General features: G+C 35.9%; 1 long non-coding RNA gene and 1 pseudogene across 1 annotated transcript; one reads left to right on the forward strand and one right to left on the reverse strand.

Moving 5' to 3' along the window:
• The first annotated feature begins 351 nt into the window (after positions 1 to 351).
• LOC127938798 (photoreceptor outer segment membrane glycoprotein 2-like) lies at positions 352 to 2,912 on the forward strand (annotated as a pseudogene).
• LOC127938799 (uncharacterized) lies at positions 1,451 to 4,127 on the reverse strand. Its single transcript, XR_008148813.1, has 3 exons — positions 4,098 to 4,127; positions 3,806 to 3,955; positions 1,451 to 1,772 (listed from the first exon to the last, which is right to left on the reverse strand). It is a non-coding gene; the product is annotated as an uncharacterized LOC127938799 (long non-coding RNA).
• Positions 4,128 to 9,858: the final 5,731 nt, after the last annotated feature.

The following is a 9,858-nucleotide window of genomic DNA, read 5'->3' on the forward strand; positions in this document are numbered from 1 at the left end:
ACCCTGTTCCTGTATATTTGTCCATCCCATACACCAAACGTATAATTTTCTATTTTAGCATAAGCCTAGCCAAGCTATCACTGCATTCAGTTTAAAAGGTCCTGTTTTAAACTAACAGTCATGTGCCATCAAAAAAAGCCCAATGTGTTTGACATCAGTTCGGAACATGGCAGCTGAAAACGTTTGCTCAGTTTGATAGATACTATCAAAACCAAGAAAATGACGGAACCTCATGTACGGTACCTTCACCTGTATTTGTAGCTATTTCTTTTTTTTTCAGCCACTTGGTGGCGATAGAGACATTGTAACTGCAAATCCACATAGCTGGTGTGACGAACGATGGGTTGCACACATAGACAGTAAAAGAAATGGACACAGCGACCCCATTGGAACTCAATTGAGACAAATGAAGCCCAGTTTTAGCGTTTTTTAGCACTTCCGTTTCTGACGCGCAGACTCAAACGAAGCTTGACGACGTCAGCAACCTGTCTGCCAGATGTAGATCTTCTAAGTGGCTGTGTGTGCAAACTGCCGTCGTTAATCTTGCAGAGACGGCGAGTTTGAGTGGGGAGATCTTTAGCGTGAGTGAGCAGGAGTAAGTATTCTGATTAATTATTTTGCATAGTATTTTAAAATGTAACGCCAGTACGCCATATTAAGTTAATTTGCTGCGAGCTTCTCCACCTGTCTGTACGGTAATGCGACAGAGAGCCGAGTGAATTATGACGCAATCGTTAGCCTATTTTTTACAAAAACTGTTTATACGGGGCCATAATGTAACATAGAAGGTAATGGAGCCCTTTATACATTGTCGTGTATCTTTATAAATAAATAATGGACAAACAGAGTCTTTAAACGCCTCAGATGTAAAGTTATTCGCTGTCAAAGTGACGCCAAAATGAATGGGAGTCAATGGGAATGCTAACGCAAGTGAAGTTCTGCTAAAAGATGGCAGCCCCCACCCGACTTCAACTTCCGGTCGAGTTCCTTGCCCCTTGGTTGCACACGCAAGCATGTCTAAAAGCCAGTAAAACGTTACTAAATTATAATTATGAAAACAATGAGAAATTGTATGAGTTGCTGTAACTAAGGATTTACACACTCCTCACCTTTTCTCTGGTCCCTTACTTGAAATATGCAAAAAAAAAAAAAACAGGACAGCATGTGCAATCAAGGTCCATTGATAACCAGCCCATATGTGACTGTGTGAGATCTGAGCAGGTAGGTTGTATGGTTTTAGGGGATGGGGGTTGTGGGAATACAACTGAGAATGGCATTAAAGTAGTGTCTAATGGCTAGAATGACAGCTAATGTTTTGATATTTCTAATGTCTTTTGAGTGTTTACATGGAATACATACTGTACTTGACAAGTTATGAATGCCTTGATTGATTACATTCTAAATCCATACTCATATTAAATAATTATTAAAACAAATAACTTAAAACTATGAGCCATAAGTAAGATATATGCATTTAATTAATAAAATACTTAACATTTTATTGTACAAATAAAAGCTTCCACATTCACTTCAAGTATCATATAATACATTACAGAAATGTACAAAAATATATGTAGCATATATTAAATAGCAATTTACATACTTTGTAAACTGTCCATGCACTTATTTTGTTACATTTTCATCTTTATTTCAGTATCTGTGCTATTATGAAGCTAAGGCCGTCATTCAGGCCATAACTCCCAGTTCACTTCCCTCCTCCCCATGGAACACGCTGCCTGTCTTCTCCCATTTACCCAGTATGTTATATCACCCTAAAATAAAAAACAATAAAAATGAAAAAAGAGCTTTACACCTGGACGTAAACATTTACCACTGAGATGGTAAAAGCAACACTCTTAAAAGTGACATTTACAAAGAAAAACAGAGACAAACTGGTCCAGGTTTTATGGGTGCTAAACTTGGTGTCTGTGGTAACTTGAGTCAAGCTCTTCAGCATGGGCCTGTTCTTAAAGGTGGAAATCAAGAAGAGACAGGAGCTGATGTCAAAAGAGATTGTGTCAGTACAAAACATGCTTATCTTTGTTGGCTTGACCGCCTGTGCGATCTGATTTGACTTTGTGGACACTACCAAGCTCCTGCAATGGAAGCTGCTGATGCTGCCTTACATCATATGTACCTTTTTCTTTACATTTTGCATCCTCATGGGTGCCCTAATGTGATCTGGAGGGGTCACTGTTTTTGGGCATGCGTGATGCCATGCACTATTAAGGACACAGACATGCTAGGCCGCTGCTACATAAAGCACACAATGGACATGCTGCAGATGCAGTATCAATGCTGCGGCCACAGGGGATATAGAGACTGGTTTCACATTCAGTGGATTAGTAGCCGCTACCTGGATATGGATATAATAGCAAATCAGTGGAGTAAGTCAATATCTACCCCCAATGCACTTTAATCTTACGTAAAGAAAGAATGTCATACAAGTTTGGAACAATGTGGGGGTGAGTAAATGATGGCTTAGTATTTATTTTGGGTGGACTATACATTGAATATAGGTATATCATTAATATTGCAAAAGTTATTTAATGCATTCTTCTCTTCTTTATGGAATTACATTTGCTTCAATAAAAATGAACAAAACTTTATAAAACTGAACGTAAATTTTTCAGCCCTTCATTCAGCATCAACTCAGCACACTATAACTCCAGCTACCAGAAGGAGGAGCTGAACCTGAACCAGAGGGGCTGCAGACAGGCCCTGCTGGAGCACTACACACAGATAATGCAGTCCATTGGCTTAACTGTTCTCATCATCTGGCTTTTTGGGGTGTAATATCAACATTGTTTTCTATGTTAATATATTTTAAAATGTAATTTATTTCTGTGATGGCAAGGTTGAATTTTCAGCAGTCATTACTCCAGTCTTCAGTGTCACATGATCCTTCAGAAATAATTATAATATGCTGATTTCTAATTATTATCAGTGTTGAAAGTTGTGCAGCTTAATATTTTTTGTGGAAATGTAATTACAGTACCATTCAAATATGAATGCATGTATGCAATAAATAGATCAAAAGTGACTTTTTTTCAGAATAGGTTCGTTTCACAGTTTAAGTCAAATGCCAGCATTTGCAAACATCTACTGACAAACAGATTCAATTTCAATTGGCTTAATTTTCTTTAAATTTAGTCCCCTCACTCAGAATTTGTGCTCTGCATTTAACCCATCCAAATGCACGCACACACACACACACACCCCATTAACCAGGAGCAGTGGGCAGCCATGTGTTGTGTTACAGAGGGAGCAGTTGGGGGTTTGATGCCTTGCTCAAGGGTCTCCCCTCAGTCATGGTACTGAAGGTGAAAGAGAGCACAGGTCATTCACTTCCCCGACCTACAATCCTGCCGGCACCCTCAAACTTTGGATTACAAGTCCGACTCTCTAACTCTTTAACAACTGCCCCCCGCCAAAAAAAAAAAAAATGTCTGTCGGGTGAGATTTGACCCTGCAACCTCTCATTCTTCAAGCAAAAAACCCCCTTAGATCCCTCTTCAATCTTTGTTCCTTCCTCTAGGTGTCAGTGCTGACAGGAGTGACTTATCTTCGGACAGCCATGGAGAATGTGCTGAGGTTAGGAGACCCTGACTCGGAGTAGCATTGCAGACACTGCATGTTACAACATCAACTGCAACATCATCAAGAATCTGGGCAAGTGCTACCGGGTGGATGACGATCCCAACATAGACATGCCAAGCACCAGCCAGCAATCACAACAGAATGTGCCTGTAAAGCACATCCCTGTCGCCCAGTAGCAAAAGAGACATTGGAAAGTGAGACTTACCCAGCCATTCAACAACGGCAGCCTTGGCAAGGCAGATCAAACTCTGCATTGCAGCCTTTGACTCTGCACGATGCACACAAAGAGGAGTGAAAGCAAAGAACAAACTGAAACAATAAAACATAAGATGAAGGAGCTCTCAGCTGAAAGGCACTTCATTGTAAAGTAATCCATACGCCGTACAAAAGAGAGAAAAAAAAAACAGAGAATGAGATGTGAAATGCATTTTAAAATGCTGGGAACAGGACTGATTTGTAACACTGGTTAACATTACTGTAGAGCAATTGTTCCCAACCTCATTCCTGGAGGCCCCCCAACACTGCACATTTTGCATCTCTCCTTTGTCTGGCACACCCATTTCAGGTCTTGGAGTCTCTACTAATGAGCTGATGATCTAAATCAGGTGTGTTTAATTGAGGAGAAATGGAAAACCTGTAGTGTTGGGGGGCCTCCAGGAACGTGGTTGGAAACGACTGCTGTAGAGCAGGGGTGGGAAACGTTGATCCTGGAGGACCTGTGTCCCTGCAGAGTTTAGCTCCAACCCTAAACAAACACACCTGAACAAGCTAATCTAGGTCTTCAGAATACAGGTAGGTTTTTTTTCAGGGTTGGAGCTAAACTCTGCAGGGACACAGGCCCTCCAGGATCAATGTTCCCCACCCCTGCTGTAGAGAAAGATGGTAATGGAAAACAAGCTTCCCTTCCCTTTCCCTTCCCTGTAATGAAGATTATTTTGTCCATCCTAATGATAAACGTATTTCAATTGAATGTAAAAAGGGTTCAGGTATAGGTCTTTGCTTTATTACTAAAGAGCTTTTACCATCCATAAATATAAATGCCTTTTCTCTTTCACTCATTTGTTTTTCTTGTTTCATATGTAGGACTGTATTATTTTTTACTACTAGTTAACAATTCACATATTGCAGTATTAAAGGATGAATTTGTTTTGTTTTGTTTTGTTTTAATCAAAACTAACAGAGGCTTCTGATTGCACTATTGCAGCCCCACTGTTTTATATAAGACTAAATTGTTTTGCAATATATTAAATTTTAACTATTAAACTATTATTTTAATTATAAATGTATTTCTCACAATTGCTGTTTATATATATTTGTTGGAAATTCAATATATATATATATAAAAAAAGAATATAAATAAAAATCAGTTTTTGTCAGGCATTTCTCATATGCAGAAATAAAGTCAAACATATAAGGCTAGTCATCAGGGGCCTTGTATTGTCTTAAACATATTGAGAGTAGCTTTATTGTCATTCCAGCTCTATACAGTAAGTACACAGTCAAATGAGACAGTGTTTCTCCAAGAACTAGGTGCTACATAGACAAAAAACACAGAACACAGGACTGCAAATTATATTAATAAAAATTATTAATTATTAATTATATTAAATATACTTATTAAAGGTTAACTAGAATACTATTATTTATTAATTATAAAATAACCATTTAAAATTTGACACAGACTACATAAAGTGCATGTGTGCATACTGACAGAACAGTGCAGACAGCAAAAATGTGCAAAATTGTTTGTGCGGAGGTAGATAATAGATTGGGATGTGTGTGAGAGTGGTTCACATCAGTCCAGTGTGTGAATGAGTTCTTATCCCCTCAGTCATCTGGAGTTGAGTCATCTGATTGCTTGGGGGAAGAAGCTGTCACACAATCTGACTGTGAGGGCCCAAATACTTCTGTACCTCCTGCCAGATAGCAGCAGGGTGAAAAGTTTATGAAAGGGGTGTGTGGGGTTACCCGCAATGCTGATGGCTCCATGAGTATAGTGTGTTGTGTAAATGTCTGAGACAGAGGGAAGAGGGATCCCGATGATCTTCTCAGCTGTCCTCACTATCCGCTGTGTGCAAGTGCCAAGTCCTGTTGGATAATGAAATCTGCATCTCCATAAAGTTGGTCAGCAGCAGGAAGCATGAAGTGCTCTAAAACTTCCTAGTATAAGGCTGCGTTGACCTTGGACCTCAGAAAACACAGTGGACCAACACCAGCAGATGACATGGCACCCCAAACCATCACTTTACACTGGACCTCAAGCAACGTGGATTGTGTGCCTCTCCTCTCTTCCTTCAGACTCTGGGCCCCTGATTTCCAAAGGAAAAAAATTTACTTTCATCAGAGAACATAACTTTGGACCACTCAGCAGCAGTCTAGTATTTTTTTGAAGCGAGATGCTTCTGATGAAACCTGTTGTTTAAGGGTGGCTTGACACAAGGAATCCCATGTCTTGCATATGTCTGTGCGTAGTGGTTCTTGAAGCACTGTCTCCAGCTGCAGTCCACTCTTTGTGAATCTCCCCCACATTTTTTAATGGGTTTTGTTTCACAATCCTCTCCAGGGTGCAGTTATCCTTATTGCTTTTGTGTCTTGCCCTCCTTTTGCAAGGTGTCAATGGTTCTCTTTTGGACAACTGTTAAGTCAGCAGTCTTCCCCATGATTGTGTAGCCTACAGAACTAAACCTAGAGACCTTTTAGTGGCCTTTGCAGGTGTTTTGAGATAATAAGCTGATTAGAGTGTGGCACCAGGTGTCTTCAATATTGAACCTTTTCACAGTATTCTAATTTTCTGAGATACTGAATTTGGGATTTTCCTTAGTTGTCAATTATAATCATCAAAATTAAAAGAAATAAACATTTGAAATATATCAATCTGTGTGTAATGAATGAATATAATATAAGTTTCACTTTTTGAATGGAGTAAGTGAAATCAATTTTTTGATGGTATTCTAATTATATGACCAGCACCTGTATGTACTGGCGATGTTGTCACGTTGTACAGTGAAACATGTTACTGTCCTCAGCGCTGAAAAAAAGAAAACAGGATTGACCAATCACAGTCATTTGTGATTACATAATCTGTAGCTTTTAATGTTAATAAAAAAAAAATCACATTTATTTTACTGTTTGGACCATTTTCACGCTTGATTTTATATGGCCTGCCACTGCCAGTAATCAAATATGATTTATCTGCATATAATTTTAATTAAATTGATTGTCAAACATACAAAACTAGTAAGAAAATAATTTGGGATTCTCGCGTACAATTTATTAGCAACTTTATATGGATATTCTCAATTAATCATATTCATTTTATACTGGGACATGTTTTTTAGCCTAATATCACTATATAAAATGTTATTGTTATTATATTATTATTATTATTATTTTACTTATTCGTAACCACTTCGTTGGCAAAAAAATAAATAAAAACAAAATAAAAAAACACACACAAAGCAAACATTTAAAAAATTACGTAAATGTAGAAATAAAGTATACAAAATAGCAGTACAAGTGTGGATGTTTGTTTATATACCAAAATGTGCGATTAGGACATGCGTAAACTGCGTACTTCATCAAGAATGCGAAAAGGGCGGATGTTGCGTAATCCCCGTGTGTATACGGTTTATTAAATTAGAGGTCAGTGATGAATTCTATCTTATTGCTACTGGTAATGATTTATTTTTGTACTTATGATGATTATTAAGGGGTACTTTTATTAATTATAGCCTATTGCTATTTGAACTTATATGTTTCTTATTGAGTGTTTGTCACAGTGCTGTTACAATTGTTGTTATCTGTTCTTCACATCCAATATACAGTTAACAGTCAAGTTTTCAGAAGAATATAATGTATTATTTTATGAGTAGGGGGCACTAGATGACAGTTTAAGATGATGTCAGTAATGCACCTTTATTCCTGTAATGACTATTTTTTACTATGATTTTAATTTTTTTACTTACAGTATTTTTTTATAATTGATGATATGGGGATGTGGTACTTTTAGATATTGCTTATTTGTATCTTATATTCCTTGAAACATGTTTATCACAGTGTTATTTTTTGGACAAAATAGTTAAATAAAGTTGTTAAGCAGGAAGCCATTGACTTGAGTGGTATACATTTTGGAATTGTATGTTGTAATGAGGCCACTGTCACCACCGTCAGAATAGTGTCACCACCGTCATAGTTGTATTTGTTTTAAATGAATATGCTTACAATATGTTTCTTCAGTGCTGTTGAGTTATTAAAGAAATAATCTATTTTAACACGAAAATATGTTTGTTAAATAAAAAAACATCAGTTTTTATATTTAGGCTTAAAGTAAACGTTATATGATGTTAGATCTTTTAAAGGAGTGCACGTGAAACAGTATAAAAAATTTACAAAAGTGAATATTCAACATTTAACAGCATATACAGTATATGTACTAAGTATGCAATATAATTATTTAAAAACTCTAAATACATATTAGACCAAATAAATAAAACAAATATTAGATTTGTATTGTGTCTGACGGTGTCAACAGAAACAAAGTAATAACTGGAAAAACGCCTATTTTATGAAAAAAAATACAAAATGGGGAGGTTGCACCAGGACATTGCTGAACAGCCAAGACCTTGTTCTATAAGGATATACCTTCAGATTTTGTAATTTAACTAACTTTTTATTTTCTAAATTAAATCCTGTTTTATCCAAATTCTCAAGAATCAGTGTATTGATAGAGACATCCTGTGAACAGTTTGGTCGATTTAATTAGTCTTTGCAGTGAATGGTTTTGAAACATTCCTGTCTGTAACTTAGTATTAGAGACTGACGTCGAAACAGAAATTTATTTAAAGTAATTTGGCCTTCACCACTTTTTTTATATTTATTCATTAACTCTTTTCACAATGTCTGTAGAATCTGAAGCACATGATTTCATTATATTGATTTTTTTTTTTTTTTTTTTTTTTTTTTTTTTTTTTTACATTCCTATTATGTTTGATAACAGTGTCCCGGTGTGTTAGCGTAGCGCGAAAGAATCCTAATGTCAACAACACTTCCTGCCATCATGACTTGTGCAAGAGCTTTATTCCAGATATTCACATACTTTTTCACCAAATTCAAACGATGCCGATTTGTTTAAGTTATTTCTGGCTGTGATGAGAATGGCAGACTCTTTTACAGTCATTACATAACGTTCTGCATTGTTATTGCGCCACAGCTGCCGTTTGGTTTTGAAAACTATATAAAAATATCTTACCAGGTTTCAGTAGCTACTAACAAATCAGTTGCAAATCCTGTTACGTTACCTGGTTACAGTTATGACCTGTCAAAAGTTCAAAGATTAGAAATATGCTTATGCATCAGCTCTTTATCAAAATAATGAGTCAGTTATTAGTGTTTCCATTGTGGGCTCTCATATACTACATTTCGTTTTTAATAAAACATAATTATGAATTGGTCCTTATAAAGCCCATTGTATCACTTTTGATAGGCTAAATATATTTCTAAGTCATTCAAATGATCAGCATGTTCAACTTTGCTGAAAAAAAGTGCACAATATTCCTTCAACACACTGATTGATATTTACCACTTTTAAGCAACTAAAGGCCTTTTTTTAGAATTATTTTAGTTCACCTTCAGGTCATTATGTCTCTTTATTATATAACTTTTAATCATTTTTTGTAAAGTAAATGTAAGAATATCTTTCATATTGCTAATATTTTAAGATGATCATTTACTGAACTGAGGCAACTTAGGTTTAGGTTAGGTTTATTTACTTTCTTTTTATTTTCAAATGTAGATCAGGCTTTGGAAGAACGTTTGTAAATCTCTCAATCTTTGTATTGCATTGCATGTTTTGTCCCCAAATAATAATATATATTTATATGCAGTTTATGTAAGCAGTCAGCACAGTTACAACAGTTTAATTGAGTTATATTACAAGAATTTGACCTTACTTGTATGCCATATAAATAACATCTGCACCAAACTGCTAAAAAATGTTAGCGATAAAATTAGTCAAATTTATGTATTTGTCCTTCTCGAGTGTGAACTCCATATTCTCACTATATCACATGAGCCATAAAAGCCTGATGTATTAAACATGATGCAATATATATAACACAAAGTTTTTTTAATTTAATTTTATTATATTTTGTTTAAACGCTCAATAAATTGTAACATTTCAGCAATTGGATTTTTCTGCCTACAATTTCTATTTCATGCTTTATATGGTTAATTGTATGACATAATGTAGCAATTATTGTT

This window comes from Carassius gibelio, chromosome A20 (assembly GCF_023724105.1).
Source record: "Carassius gibelio isolate Cgi1373 ecotype wild population from Czech Republic chromosome A20, carGib1.2-hapl.c, whole genome shotgun sequence".
Taxonomy (NCBI): Eukaryota; Metazoa; Chordata; class Actinopteri; order Cypriniformes; family Cyprinidae; genus Carassius; species Carassius gibelio.